Source organism: Mauremys reevesii, linkage group 1 (assembly GCF_016161935.1).
Source record: "Mauremys reevesii isolate NIE-2019 linkage group 1, ASM1616193v1, whole genome shotgun sequence".
Classification (NCBI taxonomy): domain Eukaryota; kingdom Metazoa; phylum Chordata; order Testudines; family Geoemydidae; genus Mauremys; species Mauremys reevesii.
In genome coordinates, this window is record NC_052623.1 from 295,611,609 (window position 1) to 295,627,453 (window position 15,845).

At 50.2% G+C, this 15,845-nt stretch overlaps 1 protein-coding gene across 3 annotated transcripts in view; it reads right to left on the reverse strand.

Moving 5' to 3' along the window:
- The window catches only part of LOC120395301 (RAB3A interacting protein), a 49,194-nt gene extending 45,331 nt beyond the window's left edge, over positions 1 to 3,863 (reverse strand). For 2 of the 3 annotated variants that reach the window (XM_039519603.1, XM_039519604.1), the window contains exon 1: positions 3,705 to 3,858. The gene's annotated coding sequence lies outside the window, so the exon portion shown is untranslated. Of the gene's footprint in view, positions 1 to 3,704 lie in introns of all 3 variants that reach the window. The other variant, XM_039519602.1, reaches the window with a different exon arrangement.
- Between the last annotated feature and the right edge of the window lie 11,982 nt (positions 3,864 to 15,845).

Below are 15,845 nucleotides of genomic sequence, written 5' to 3' on the forward strand. Positions count from 1 at the left end.
TGAATTTTTGTCACTTACTTCAACAGGCTCGTTTGGGGTGGGATTTTTTTGTTTGCTTTTTGTTTTTTATCGCCAGGAGCGCTATCCCCCAGCCATAAAGCGTGTGTCTACACTGTCCACATCACAGAGCTGCCGCAACCGCGCTGTAACCTGGGCAGTGTAGACATACCCTTTAATATATTGTAACAAGATTTTAAGAATGCTGGGTATTATGGTGTCAGCTGCAAGGTGTGTGCACATTATTTATTAAAAGCATAATGACAATGCAAAGTAGACTAAATTATTTAGTCTACTTTGCTCACAAGGTAACATTAACCTAGTGCAGTGGAAGCGTAACCTTGCTAAATGAGACAAAAACATGAAAGGCATGATGTGGCTACACTCAGAATACCTACACTTCAATATGTGTCATGTAATAAAATGCAACATAGTATTAACCGGATATTAATGCTTAACCAGGCTTCAGTTTTTTCCCCATAGTCCCAGTCTCCCACTTTGTCAAGGAATATGGATACAATTGAGCAGATGACATCTGTCAATACAAACTTCTAAATAAAAAACAACGAAGTTTACTTCTGCTTCTAAAAAGAGACTGATTATTAATTTCATAATTACTGCAAATTCTAGAGCTGGTTTAGCCATTTAGACCACTATCCTTAAGACTGTGTAAAGAGACACATTCATGTGACTAGAGTAAACAAATCAAACAATACAAAGCAAAGGTAAGTGAACAAAAATGTGCCAACTGTGAACTAAACAAAATGACAACACTTTGAAACTGAGAAAAATATTATTGTGGTTGTGTATTTTCCATCTACAGAACGGTTCAGGATTTTGCCCCTTGGAGGGTGCTTGTTTGCCAAGGAATATCTGTCATAATTCTTATGAAACTAGTACATTATCAGAAAGTGTTTTGAAAGGTTTACTGTAATATTTGATTGCAAGTGGTGAGCTACACAGAAGTTTAACCAAAATCTGTGCCTTGTTCTTCTTGCGCCAACTTAACCTCAATTTCATAATGCAATTAACTGAAATCCTCACTATTTAATAGTGCTGGGATTTTATAGTGACATGGTATTAACCTCTATATCACATGCAGCTATTCTCTTCTGCAAACAAAAACACTTTGTAAACAACTCAACAATCTTTATCACAACACACAATGAAAATATCAAGAAAGCAGATATGCACTTTTTTAAATACCTCAAGATTGCCACTTCAAGCCAGGAGCTGCTTCAGACCAGAATTTCAAGGACAAAGTTTCAGTATCAAATTGAACAATAACAAGCCTGATTTTCACTTTTTTTAACAGCATCTCTCTTTGTATATTGGCTTTAATGCCAGATGTAGTTGAGGAAATTAATGCTTGAAAACAATTTCAGCATAACTACTACTATATGCGTATCTCATCTACCGTTAAAACAACAAAAATTAAGCCTCTAATTTCACTCATTTTCCTCAATGTCCTGATTTTGTTGTTCTGCTGGAATGTTAAACAATATGCAAGAATTTAAAGGAACCCCATCGACTTAAAAAAAACTGGCTAGCTGGCTTCATGCTAAATGTAACATGATTACTTTAATATTAGAGAAAAACATTCATTTTTTCAGGTTATTTACTTTGTGCATTTGACAGTTCTTCCTGTAGTCAGATTGAGTTTTCCCTGTTTGTTTGATCTTTTATACAACAGGTGTGTAACAGAGTTTCGGGGCTTGCACCTGAAACTATTTTTAATTTTTTTTTAAACTGGATTTCCAGTTGACAAGATAGCTTTACTCATCAACTAACTTGTCAGCAAAGACCCAGAGAACACCAAATCGGGATGCAAAGAGGCAAATAATATGTTTCTTTAGAGAATAGTTATCCCCCCCACCCCAAACACACACACACACAAAACAATTTCTTCAAGACCTGAGCTATGGGCTATAGCATGCAATCAGTATTAAAGCAGCCTTCCTTACAGATTTCCAGTAGGAAATTCTGCTGAATAACTGATGGCACAACAGAGGCATAAATGAAACATTCTAACTGAGGGGGGACAAAAGGTGTTTGTATGAACTGCAGTTTTCTGCACAGAAGCAGTCAGTGTTCATGGGCAGAAAGAGACCTCTGTTGCTGCTGGTATCATGTGAGTGCTGAGTCTGCAAGGGGTTGCTTAGGAAGAAGAAAAGGAAAGGGTCTGTTTGGGTCATACGGAGAGAATAAGGTATAGGAGCCTAAGCGGGGTCTCAGAAAGGAGGCTTCGGTTAGACACACATATGCTGCTGGGAAAGAAGTCATGGGTACTGATGGGAGGAAGACAGGGCACTCAGTACAACTCCTTAGTTCTCTCTGCATGCAGAGACTCTGTGTAGATGCCAAGTCTGAGTTGCTTGGGGGTGGAGGGGGGGATCTATACAGGTACAGGGCTTTGATGGGAGTGCTGTTGCTGGGCCCAGGGTGCGGGTGGGGGGCTGAGTGCGATGGCCAGGCTAATAGGGGCTGCAGGAAGCTATGGTTGCTGGGTGCCTGGGATGGGTGCAGTGGGACTCTGTGCAAGAAGCTCTGTGGAAGTCAAAAATGGGGGCGGGTGTCTGAGGGATACAGGGGGCTAGGGGAAATGGGCACTGGGTGTCTGGGAGAGGTGGGCAATGCTGGGGGTTCAGAGGACTGGGTGTCTAGGGGATGCCAGTGGCTGAATAGATAGTGGGTGCTGGGTGTCTAGGGGGATGGTGGGTGATGAGTATCTAGAGGATGCAGGGGGGTCAGAGCGCCTGCAGGGGGGACAGTGCCGGCAAGGGTGGGTGTCTGGGGATGCAGGAGGTGGGGATGGGGCGGGGCTGTGCGAGCGAGGTGGGGGCTGGGAGGCAGGAGGTGGGGCTGGGGCGGGGGGCTGGGGAGGCAGGAGGTGGGTGCTGGGGGGCTGTGCAGGCTAGGTGGGTGCTGGGGGACTGTGCAGGCTAGGTGGGTGCTGGGGATGGAGGAAGGGGACAGGGTGGGGGCTGTGCGGGCGAGGTGGGTGCTGGGGCAGGGGCTGTGCGGGCGAGGTGGGTGCCGGGATGCAGGAGGTGGGTGCTGGGACAGGGGTTGTGCGGGCGAGGTGGGTGCTGGGGGCTGTGCAGGCGAGGTGGGAGCTGGGGCGGGGCTGTGCGGGCGAGGTGGGGGCTGGGAGGCAGGAGGTGGGGGCTGGGGCGGGAGCTGTGCGGGCGAGGTGGGGGCTGGGGAGGCAGGAGGTGGGTGCTGGGGCGGGGCTGTGCGGGCGAGGTGGGGGCTGGGAGGCAGGAGGTGGGTGCTGGGGCGGGGCTGTGCGGGCGAGGTGGGGGCTGGGAGGCAGGAGATGGAGGCTGGGGCGGAGGGCTGTGCGGGCGAGGTGGGGCTGGGGCGGGGGCTGTGCGGGCGAGGTGGGGGCTGGGGAGACAGGAGGTGGGGCTGGGGCGGGGGGCTGTGCGGGCGAGGGGGGGGCTGGGGCGGGGGGCGGTGCGTGCGAGGTGGGGGCTGGGGAGGCCGGAGGTGGGGGCTGGGGCGGGGGGCGGGGGAGGCAGGAGGTGGGGGCGGGGGGCTGTGCGGGAGGCAGGGGGTGGATGGCGGACGCTGGGTGCCCGAGGGGGTCTGTGCGGGGCAAGGGGGGTGGGGCTGTGGGTGCCTGCGGGAGGCGGTGGGGAAGGGAGACGGTTCCCTCTGCGCCCGCGCACAGAGACCGGGGACCAGCCACCCCCGCCTCTTACCTGCCGAACCCCGCCAGGCCGTTCGCGGGAGCCGCGGGAGGCTCCTCAGCGCCGCAGCTTCTCCACAGCTACCGGCTGGCGCGGGGCGGGGCGGGGCTCCGCCGAGTCCGCGCGGAGGGCGCACGCGCGCAGAGTCCCCGTTTCCCCCTGCTCCTCCCCCTTCCACGCGCGCGCACACATCGGCCCCCCCAGTGGGGCTGGCCAGGGAGGGAGGGGCCAGGTGCGCGGGGCAGGGCCGCCCCTCCCCCGCTCGCTCGCTATGACGTTGTGGTGCCCGAGGCTCTGTCTGTCCCGCCAGGCAGGGCCCGGGCTAGCGGGGTGGAGCCGCTACACTGAGCGACGGTTAACCCTACATGGAGCATTTTCTATCGGGGGCCTCGGCAGACCCGTGCACACGCTGCGGGATATTTAACTATTAATTCCTCCGCCACTTTGACCTTGCGCGGCCACACACACGTCTACAAAGGTCTGGCACCCAAAGGGCCATTGCCGACCGTCCGTCCCCCCCTTGTTAACCTGGTTCAGAGGGGGACGTGACTTGGCCCAGTTGGCCGGTACCCGGGTCCCTTTCTGCACTGAGCCACATGCTGGCAGCTGGGTCCTCACGTGCCACCTACCAAAACTGCAGCGGAGACTCCTCTTGGTGCCTTAGGACCTGCCGGGTCTGGGAAGCGGGATGGACCCGTCATCGAGGGCTTGGGGCTGGTCAGCAGGGGAGCTCCAGGAGGATGGGGCTAGTGGGAGGGAGCAGGGGCTCTGGGAGGTTGGGGCTGGTGGGTGTGGCAGGGGATCTGGCAGGGTAGCACTGCAGATGGTGGCTGGGGCTCCAGGAGAGTTGGGCCGTTGGAGGGGGGACTTGGTCCCCCCACTCTTGCAGTCCTTCCAGCATCCATGCCTGGTGCATTCAGACCTGAATCAAATCAGCTATACTCCAGACTCCCTAGGGCAGGGGCGGGCAAACTTTTTGGCCCGAGGGTCACATCTGGGTGTGAAAATTGTATGGCAGGCCACGAATGCTCACAAAAGTAGGGTTGGGGTGCAGGAGGGAGCTCTGGGCTGGGGCAGAGGTTAGGGTGTGGGGGGTATGAGGGTGCTCCATGCTGGGACTGAGGGGTCCAGAGGGCTGGGGCAGGGTTGAGTGCTCTGGCTGGGGGTGCAGGCTCTGGGGATTTTTTTTTAAATTGGAGATATACCAATCTCCTAGAACTGGAAGGGACCTTAAAAGGTCATTGAGTCCAACCCCCTGCCTTCACTAGCAGGACCAATTTTTGGCTCAGACCCCTAAGTGGCCCCCTCAAGAATTGAACTCACAACCCTGGGTTTAGCAGGCCAAGGCTCAAACCACTGAGCTATCCCTCAGAGGGATGAGGGGCTTGGAGTGCAGGAGGGTGCTCCGGGCTGGGATCGAGGGATTCAGAGGTGGGAGGGGGATCAGGGCTGGGGCAGGGGTGCGGGCTCTGGGTGGTGCTTACCTCAAGCAGCTCCAAGAAGCAGCAACATGTTCATTCTCCAGCTCCCATGCAGAGGCGCAGCCAGGTGGCTCTGCACCGTGCGTGCTGCCCTGTCCACAGGCGCCACCCCGAAGCTCACATTGGCCACAGTTCCCGGCCAATAAGAACACAAGAACATAACATAAGAACGTAAGAATGGCCGTACCGGGTCAGACCAAAGGTCCATCTAGTCTACTGTATCTGTCTATATCTGTCTACTGACAGTGGCCAATGTCAGGTGCCCCAGAGTGAGTGAACCTAACAGGCAATGATCAAGTGATCTCTCTCCTGCCATCCATCTCCATCCTCTGCCGAACAGAGGCTAGGGACACCATTCTTTACCCATCCTGGCTAATAGCCATTTATGGACTTAGCCACCATGAATTTATCCAGTTCCCTTTTAAACATTGTTATAGTCCTAGCCTTCACAACCTCCTCAGGTAAGAAGTTCCACAAGTTGACTGTGCGCTGCGTGAAGAAGAACTTCCTTTTATTTGTTTTAAACCTGCTGCCTATTAATTTCATTTGGTGACCCCTAGTTCTTGTATTATGGGAATAAGTAAATAACTTTTCCTTATCCACTTTCTCAACATCACTCATGATTTTATATACCTCTGTCATATCCCCTCTTAGTCTCCTCAATGGGAGCTATGGGGGCGGTGCTTGAAGCGGGGTCAGCGTGCGGAGCCCCCTGGCTGCCCCTATGCATAGGAGCCGGAGTGGGGGGGACATGCCACTGCTTCCAGTAACCGCACAGAGCCACGGCACGCGCACGCAGACCAGCACCCGAACCTGGCTGGAGTGCAGGAGCAGGGCAAGCCCCAGATCCCGCTCCCCAGTGGGAGCTCGAGGGCCAGATAAAATCAGCTGGTGGGCTGGATGTGCCCTGCAGGCCATAGTTTGCCCACCCCTGCCCTAGAGCCCTCCTGACATGTGGCTGCTCTAGCCCTTTGACTGTGGTGAACTGTGGGAGAACTTGACTGTCCACCTTGCATGTGACAGGAAGTTTGAACAGCTGCCAATACATCCTACCGCGCAATCATTTTGGTGTGTGTGCTCCCAGCTACCAGAGCCAGCAACATGGAGGAGGCGCCTTTTGAGGAATTTCTCTTGCTTGTGCTTTCACTACCGTTGGGAAACGAGCATAGCTTCCATGAGATTCAATGGTGGACATGTTGAGGCATTTTCTGACCCATTGAAGGCATCTGACAACTTATGATGCATCAGGAAGAGGAGAACCCCCTGACATGGCAGACTTGCACTCCCTGATGCTGCACATGATATTTGGTATAGCCACTGATGCCCCCTACATAGACTGGTGTGGGTCCACAAGCACAGGCTGGTAGGATCACATCATCATGTGGACCTGGGATGACCAGTAGTGTGTCCAGAACTTTCTCATAAAGAAAGCCACATTTCTGAACTTTGTTGGTAGATTGCCTCCACTCTCCAGTGTAAAGACACCTGCAGGAGGCCACCCTTGCTGGTCCAGAAGTGTGTTGCTATAACTGTCTGGAAGCTGGCTATCTCAGATTGTGCAGATTTGTTGCCAACCAGTTTGGGGTTGGGAAGTCAACTGTGGGAAAAGTGGTGGCAGAACTTTCTGAGGCAATCAGGAGTGTGGTTTTATCCCAAGTGGCTGGCATAAAATTTATTCCTGAAGTAAATGTTGGCCTTGAAAGAATGGGGTTTTCAAACTGTGCTGGGGCCGTTGATGGGACTCATGTACCCATAGTTGCCCTCCTCAAGGAGTACATAAACCACAACTTCTCCATTGTTATGAAGGCCTTCATGGACCACAGAGGTTGATTCCTGAACATCAACATGGGCTGCACTAGGAAAGATCATGATGCCAGGGTTTTTTTCTGATCAGGAGTCTACATTCATGAATTGACTAGGACACTATTCCCACCAAATGACACTGCCATAAATGGAGTTACTGTCCCTACTGTTATTCTGGGGGCTCCCACATACCAACTTTTGCCTTGCTTAAGAAACTGTACCCTCATCTAAGAGGCCCTGGTAAAAGACAGTTTAATTACACTCTCAGCAATTGATAAATGGTTGTTGGATTTGCTTTTGGCAGCTTGAAATTCCACTGGAGATGTTTACAGACCCGTTTGGACGCCGGTGCCATCAATGCTGTCTGCATTATTGCGGGTTGGTGTGCTCATCACAATCTTTGTGAAGTCAGAAGTGAGCCATTTCCCCCTGAATGGACCTAGAGAGTAAGGGGCCACTGAATCGGTACCCTCAGCCAGAAAGTGCATCCACAGCTGGATGCACCCAGGGTAAAGAAGTCAGGGATGCTTTGTGCTTTCACATTATGGACTTGCATGGCCTGATGGAAGAGGGGGATGGTACCTTCACAAATGTGCGTGTGTGGGGAAGGGCTCACTGTTTGTGGTGTTTGTGGTTTTGTCAGTGCTTCGGGATGGGGGGGAGTTTAATGCCATGCAATGTACTTATGAATGACATGACCAATTATCAAAGGAAAATGGTGGTTATTCACAATATGGATTCACATAAGGAAGTGATTGAAGTATGAATTGCTATAGATTACTGTATTGAGGGATAATCTTTGCATACTAATTCCTAGTTGTCCCTGATCATGTGTTTACCTTTATTATTTTGAATACACTGCATGATATGAAGCAGTGATAGCAATACACTTTCTTGATTAAATAAACTATATTTATAACCAAGTACAGCAATCACCCATTCCCAGGCAGGCCAGCTGCCATTAATACCAATACACCAGAACAACCAAAAAACCAATAACAGAACTTTACAGAAAAGAAAAAATAACACCAAAGGTCATGAACAAGTGCAAACAGTGAAACCATGTACAAGACAGAAACCTCCCACCCCGGCACGTCTCCTGGCCACCATTCTCCTTTCCCTGATTGCCACTCCCTTGGCAGGAGGAGTGGAGGCATCCACAGAGACGGTAGTTAATATGGTTGCCCTGCCCAGCTACTCAGGGGGTCACTAGGGGCCACCCACCCATGGAGTCTTCTAAGCTGCTTCTGGACTGCAGCACAGGGTAGTGTGCAGGGACTTGGGCTGTGGTGTGGGTGAAGCAGCAGGAGCCACTACTCTTGGAGTCATTAGTTATATGAGCTGCTCAGACAGTTCTTTCTGCTGAGCTCTATCCTCGTCCCAGAGCCACTGTTCCAGGAACTGTGAAGCAAGAGCTTGCTCCTGTGCTGAAACTCTGTCCTCAAGCTGTACAAACAGCCCGAGTCTTTCCTCTTGCCTCTCGCATGTTTTTCCTAGCTCAAGTCCCTCTGACTTTGGAACTGGACCTGCTTGTTTGCCCTTCCCAGAACTTCAACCATAAGTCCATCAAGGAAGTGCTTCTTCTTGTAATGATCCATGAAGGTACCTTGGCCCAGACTTGTGCTGCAGTTTGGGCAAGCTGTGGAGGTACTGGAGCCAGAAGAGGTCAAGGGACCCGAACAGGACAAGATGCAGAGTGTTATTGTCTCAAATAGCTCAGTGCAGGAGCACAGAAAAAAATCCCTGTGGAATTTCAAGGACATAAAATTATACTTTTACAAACTGAACGTCAGTATATTGTGAGAGGGATGCTTCAGACCACAGAAGCTCCCTGGATAAAGCCTGGTTAATCGCAGGGAAAGAAGCAACAGTAAGTTAAAAATGCAAAGCTGGGTTGTTGTTTTTTTAATTTTAGAAAATTGCAGAATTATTTGGGTTTTGGGACGGGGCAATGGGTGTTGACATGCATCAGGATACAAAAGCTGCTTCTATTATTTCTGGCCTTCCACATTTTGGAGGATATAGCAGTTCTTGTGGTGCCCGATTGGCAAAGAGAGATGTTCTTCCAAGCTGCTGGTGGGAAACATGCTGTTTATGCAACCAAAGTATTCAAACATATAGTGACTGATCAGCACATCTACGAGTGGAGAGGGCTGGTCAGTGACCAAGGTGATAGCCCTGGAAAATATACCCTTTCCTGAAATGTAACTACCTATCTGAAGTTCTTGCTTCTAGAAGCTATTAGCACCCAGGATTGGGTCAGATTTCATGAGAGAATCAAGAGGATGCTGCATTAACTTCCATATGGCTTACCTTGTTATGGCTGCATGCAAACATGCAGCACTCCACAGCCTTCCTCTTGTCCCCTGGCACATTTCTGGACAAGATTCCAAACCCCAGCCATATTTAATACAAATGATTTTGTCACCTATGGTCTGCATGGACTACCTCTATCTGAAGTGAACTAGATTTCTACTTCCCTGTATGGTTCACTAATTCCAGGCAGCTCACTAGACCGTTTAGTGGTTACAGAGCAACATACTTACAGGCATGGCAATGCAAGGTTATTATTTTTAAGAAACAGGAATGGCCCTACCTAAACTCTGTGCCTTTTCAGTAAAAATACACTTTCAAAGTGTTCTTTACTGTTTGCATTTCCCAGTCACCATTTTGAACTTCATGTGGGGTGGGGGATGGAGAGGGAGGTGCCAAGGTGCTGGCATACAAACTGCCATTAGTGGATACATGCTGCTAAGCTGGGGTTTCTCATAAATTTTGCATAGGTTCAGAGAGCAGAAATTCCTCCTATTAATGAATTAATAAACATTAAAATGGAGCCAGAAACGTACTGGGCTCGGGGCAGCTTTTGTCCCTTCTGTGTCTGCTGCTGGCTCCACAGCAGGCTGTTCCTTAGGGGGAAATGGGTGAGGGGTGGGGGGAATCAAATAGCTCCTCTGAGTTTGGAGCCAGAATGTGCTGCTGCTTCTCCTCCTGCTCCAAAGCCTACTCCAGACCTGTTTCAGCAACTGAGTGACTTCATTGTCCTCAATCGATGCCTGCTGCTGGCTCCCATCAGTCCCAAAGTAAGGCCCCATCCCGGGTGACCAGGTCGTCCTGCGGTACCTCCCCACCCTAGCTCACCTCTGCTCCGTGTCCTCTCCGAGCACGCTGTCCTGCTCTAATTCTCCTCCCAGGCTTGGCACCAAATAGCTGATTGGCACTGCAAGCCTGGGAGGTGGGAGAAGCGAAGCAGCGACTGCGCGGTGCAACCCCCGGGCTGCCAGCGGGGCGCTGACCCAGGGGAACCCCTGGGCTGCCGGCTGCCAGCGCGCTGACCCAGGGGAACCCCTGGGCTGCCGGCACGCTGACCCAGGGGAACCCCATGGCTGCCGGCGCGCTGACCCAGGGGAACCCCTGGGCTGCCGGCTGCCGGCACGCTGACCCAGGGGAACCCCTGGGCTGCTGGCGGTGGCGCACTGACCCAGGGGAATCCCTGGGCTGCCGGTGGCAGCTCAGACTCCCTCTCCCTCCCAGGGCAGCGGACACTCAAACACTTAAAAAAAATTGGGGGTGCCGCTTTTTGGCGCCCCAAAATCTTGGCGCCCTAGCAACTGCCTAGTCCGCCTAAATGGTAGCACCGGCCCTGGATTCACTCCCTGCACTGGTCACCAGTCCAGTAAATTTGCAGCGCTGACAACTCCTTCACTATCTGCTGGTATGCGTGGTCATTGCTGGTATTCTTACTAAAGTCCACAGTTTTGCTGGCCTCACGCCAGACATTTACCAAAATCTGGCTGTGCTCCTGAACATGAAGCAGTGCACTTTGCAAGAAGCGTTTTCTGTTCAGTCTCCATTGCAAACACTGACAGCTCTCGGATGGTGTATTTTCAACTTAGTGGTCAGAAGTCAATGGAAGGGTTCACGCTGACTCACCGAGCTGCTGCTGTATGCCCAGAGCAGGTTGCTTCTGTTTTCACTGGAGTCAACTGGAGATTGTGGGGATACAGAGGACAAAGAAAGTTGGCCCACAGGATTGTGGGATACTTTTGGCAGACTCTCAGAACCCGAGTCGGAGTGGGGCAGGCTGTATCTACGCTGCAAAGCAATAGAGCTTGAACTCTGGATCATGGCTTGACTTGGGCTTGGACCCTTCAGCCCTGCAGGGTCCTAGGACCCTAGGTCTGAGCCCCAGTCTGAAATATTTGTGGGTATATCTACACTGTAATGTAAGCCCAGCCTAACTCATCTTCCGTCTACACACAAATCTTGCTAACCCAGCACTTGGGTCCAGAGTCACAGGACCCCACGGGTGTGGAGGGTCTGAGCTTGAGTCAACCCGGAACTGAGGGTTCAAGCCCTATTGCTTTGCAGTATAGATGCAGCCCCACTGGACTCCTGCTCTGGGAGTCTGCCAAAAATATCTCACAATCCCATGGGCTGACTTTCTATGTCATCTGGTCAGTCAAGTTTTCCCACACTAGCCCTTTGTTCGTGGTGCAGAGTGGCCACATTTTGGGAGGACACTAGGAAGTCTGGAATATGGGTGGTTGGACTCAGGCCCTCATAATGCAGTGTAGATGCTGGAGCCCCAGGTTGGAACCCAGGGTTCAACAATTCCTAACCCGGGGTTAGAAATTACTGTAGACGCTCAAACCCTAAATTAACAAATGTAGGGTCTGCTAACTTGAGTTCTACTAACCCTGGGCTTTTGCACTGCAGTGGAGACATACCCTGTGTATAGACAGAAGGGGGCTCTGGGTTCAAGCTTGAGTCTGAGCCTGGGTTTAAATTGCAAAACCTTACTGACTAAAGAGTCAAAGCCCCCTGGACTCCCAGGGAGACCCAGTGCCGAAGGTGCACTGCCAACCCGCACACATTGACTTAAATAAAGGAAAATGGTGGTGGGGTGCCTTTTTATTTGCCCTCTAGTTTCTGAGTCTTTAGGCTCTACTTGGGTCATGTTCTCAAGCTTTTTTAATCTACAGATTATTGAAATCCTGCAAGGTGGGAGACACGTATTTGCTAGGCCGTAGGTTTCAAAGGGGTGTAAGGGTTACAAAAAGGTGGGCCTCAGAGAAAGAGATACTGGATTTTAAGAGTACAAGTACATGGTCCTGATCCTGCAAACCCTTACCAAGTAGTCTCATTCACTGATATTAATTAATTGGAACAGAATCCAATCAATGCTTCTTGAACATAGGTCAGCCAAGATAGAGGGCACATTAGGGGAAAAGTTGATTAAAAAAACATGGTTGTATAACAGATGTTACAAGTGGAAGCAGAATACTTAGTAGAAAGTACAAGCTACCTCTTACTTATACATTCTCATCTATTGACTGTCACTAGAGGTAATCCTATAGTCCTTAATCCTTTCAAATGTCTATAATTGGCACCATACTCTGCAGTCTGAACCAGATTAATTAGCTTGCAAAGAGAATAAAAGACAACACAGTTCCAAAGATATTTGGCTGAGCAAAAATTAATCACTAACAGAATTATTTTGTAAAAATAAATTCTCGTATTTTGCTATCTAGACACACCTAAGAAACAATCAGACAGTTATGTATTGCATAGCATGTAATGAATGTGGTTAAAGTTGAAACTACTAAGAATACATTTCTTGATGCATTATCAAATTAAAATAAATTACCTGGTAACTGTTTTTAAACATCTATTTAAAAACAGAGCTCTTATGTGACATGATTTTGTCATAGGCTGAGTCTCAGGCACAATCAGAAAAATGAAAGTTTATTAACACATTTCATTGTAAACAGAAATCAGCCAAGTTGCTGCTGCTGGTAAAATGATGGTGCAGCTAACATCCTTGATAGGAACCTGTTTATCAATATACCTTGGACTTGTGTATTCCCTTATTGTGGGCTCTGTAACAATGTGTAGCCCCACAGCACTGCTCAACAAAACTGCACAGACCATAAATCAGGGTTTTTTCCCACAAATTGCATTACTCCTGTAACCCTTCTGCCAGGTGGCTTTGGCAGCAAAAAATGCAAGGTTCAAAATCTAGGGGTCCCTCTTAACAATACAACACAGAACTGGCTCGAGCCCCCACCCAGTAATCTGGGAAATTAAACACCATTCTTGGGCGCCTCTAAGAGGCCATACTTCCCCTTTCGCAAGCACTGAGTCTGTGTATAGCAGAGAAAACTTTTTATAAAAAGTGGAAAGGAACCTTTGGCATTTGGAAATTTGGAAAAACAGCACAATCATGATTCCAACACATCTCACCATGAGCAAAACTCCCAACCCAGAGTACATCCTTTGCCTCCATTTCTCACCCTGCAATGTGAAAGTCCAGCAACCAAATGTCCCTTTAACATGCCACTCCCCTCTCCCTCCACCACACCCCACTCACCACTGCTGTTCTTGGTCATCGAAGACCCAGAGTTCAGAGGTGCGTTCACATGAGTTCACACAAGTTCACCCAGGGTGGGGGGGGAGGTAGAGGTTACAGAACCACAGGGGACTTGGCCCCCCACTTTTAAAAGTGGGAGGGCCATGCCTGCCCATTGTTTAACATGGGCATAGTAGCCTTGGGCAGGTGCAGAGGATGGCGGCAGGGGCTACACTTCGCAGCTGTGGAGCTGATCAGGTGAAGTGTAGCCCCTGCCAGCAGTGCCAGCCTCTCCCCAGTTGGGGGCTTAGGTGGGCCTTAGCCCCCCTCTTGCCATGGGACCTCACCCCCTGCTCCTTCTCTTCCCCTGGAGGCCCTGGCCCCTGGCCAGGCTGGAAGCCGGAGCTGGGCTGTGGTAAGAGCCACCTGGGGAGCCCCGGACCCTCCACCTGCCCTAGGCAGCATGCCACAGGGGGCAGGGACATGGGCTGGGGGCTGCTCTGGGACACCTCTGCCCAGGGATCCCCAGAGCAATCTGGGCTCCCAGGGCAGCTCTTACCATGGCCAGCTCCAGCTTCTGGCCTGCCCAGTGGGCAGGGGCCCAGGGGAAGAGGAGGCACAGGGTGGGGGACCATAGTTCCAGCACCAGTGGCATCATCTACTCCACCGCAGATGGCCCAGTCCAGTCACCTTCTGCTGCCACCTTCTTCTCTACTGTGACCTCCGTGAGTCAATCTCCTGAGGTTCTGCTCAACGATTTCAACAGCTAGTGGGGGAACCTCACTGCTAATGCAGGCTGGATAGTCTCTTCCACAGAAATGTTGTCCCACAGGAGGTCTAAGGCTTCAGCACTTAGATCTGATTATCGGTTATTTCTGCTCTAGTGGTCACTGAACAAAAGACTCTGAATTGAGCCTAATCAGCTCCGTCTTTAAACAGTGGAGAGGAGTGGGTCAAATGATGCCTATGATTTTTAGGCAAAGCCCACACTACCAGGCAGAAATACCCGTCATAGAATCATAGAATATCAGGGTTGGAAGGGACCTCAGGAGGTCATCTAGTCCAACCCCCTGCTCAAAGCAGGACCAATTTGCAACTAAATCATCCCAGCCAGGGCTTTGTCAAGCCTGACCTTAAAAACCTCTAAGGAAGGAGATTCCTCCACCTCCCTAGGTAACCCATTCCAGTGCTTCACCACCCTCCTAGTGAAAAAGTTTTTTCCTAATATCCAACTTAAACCTCCCCTACTGCAACTTGAGACCATTACTCCTGGTTCTGTCATCTGGTACCACTGAGAACAGTCTAGATCGATCCTCTTTGGAACACCCTTTCAGGTAGTTGAAAGCAGCTATCAAATCCCCCCTCATTCTTCAGTTCTACAGACTAAATAATCCTAGTTCCCTCAGCCTTTCCTCATGTCATGTGCTCCAGCCCCCTAATCATTTTTGTTGCCCTCCTCTGGACTCTTTCCAATTTTTCCACATCCTTCTTGTAGTGTGGGGCTCAAAACTGGACACAGTACTCCAGATGAGGCCTCACCAATGCCGAATAGAGGGGAATGATCACGTCCCTCTATCTGCTGGAAATGCTCCTACTTATACAGCCCAAAATGCCATTAGCCTTCTTGGCAACAAGGGCATACTTTTGACTCATATCCAGCTTCTCGTCCACTGTAACCCCTGGGTCCTTTTCTGCACAACTGCTGCCTAGCCACTCGGTCCCTACTCTGTAGCAGTGCATGGGATTCTTCTGTCCTAAGCGCAGGACTCTGCACTTGTCCTTGTTGAATCTCATCAGATTTCTTCTGGCCCAATCCTCTAATTTGTCTAAGTCCCTCTGTATCCCTACCCTCCAGCATATCTACCACTCCTGCCAGTTTAGTGTCATTTGCAAACTTGCTGAGAGTGCAGTCCACGCCATCCTCCGGATCATTAATGAAGATATTGAACAAAACTGGCCCCAGGACCGACCCTTGGGGCACTCCACTTGATACCGGCTGCCAACTAGACATGGAGCCATTCAGCCTGATGATCTAGCCAGCTTTCTATCCATCTTATAGTCCATTCATCCAGCCCATACTTCTTTAACTTTCTGACAAGAATACTGTGGGAGACCGTATCAAAAGCTTTGCTAAAGTCAAGGAATAACATGGCCACTGTTATTCCCCTCATCCACAGAGCCAGTTATCTCATCTTAGAAGGCAATTAAGTTAGTCAGGCATGACTTGCCCTTGGTGAATCCATGCTGACTATTCCTGATCACTTTCCTCTCCTGCCCCCAACCTCTCTCCCTTCCACTGGGATCTGCTAAGTGAGTTCAGTTCAGTTGAGGGTGACCCCCTCAATCAGGACAAACTAAGTATAGTCTTGCTACTCTTTACTGTGCAATAAGGATAACATTTCATTACCCCAGCATTCAATACAAAGGTGAATTATAACCCAACACCAGCCAAAATTGATCATTTGGGCAACACAGCTTTGTCTGTTGTTTACCTTGAATAGGTTCATGTAAATATAG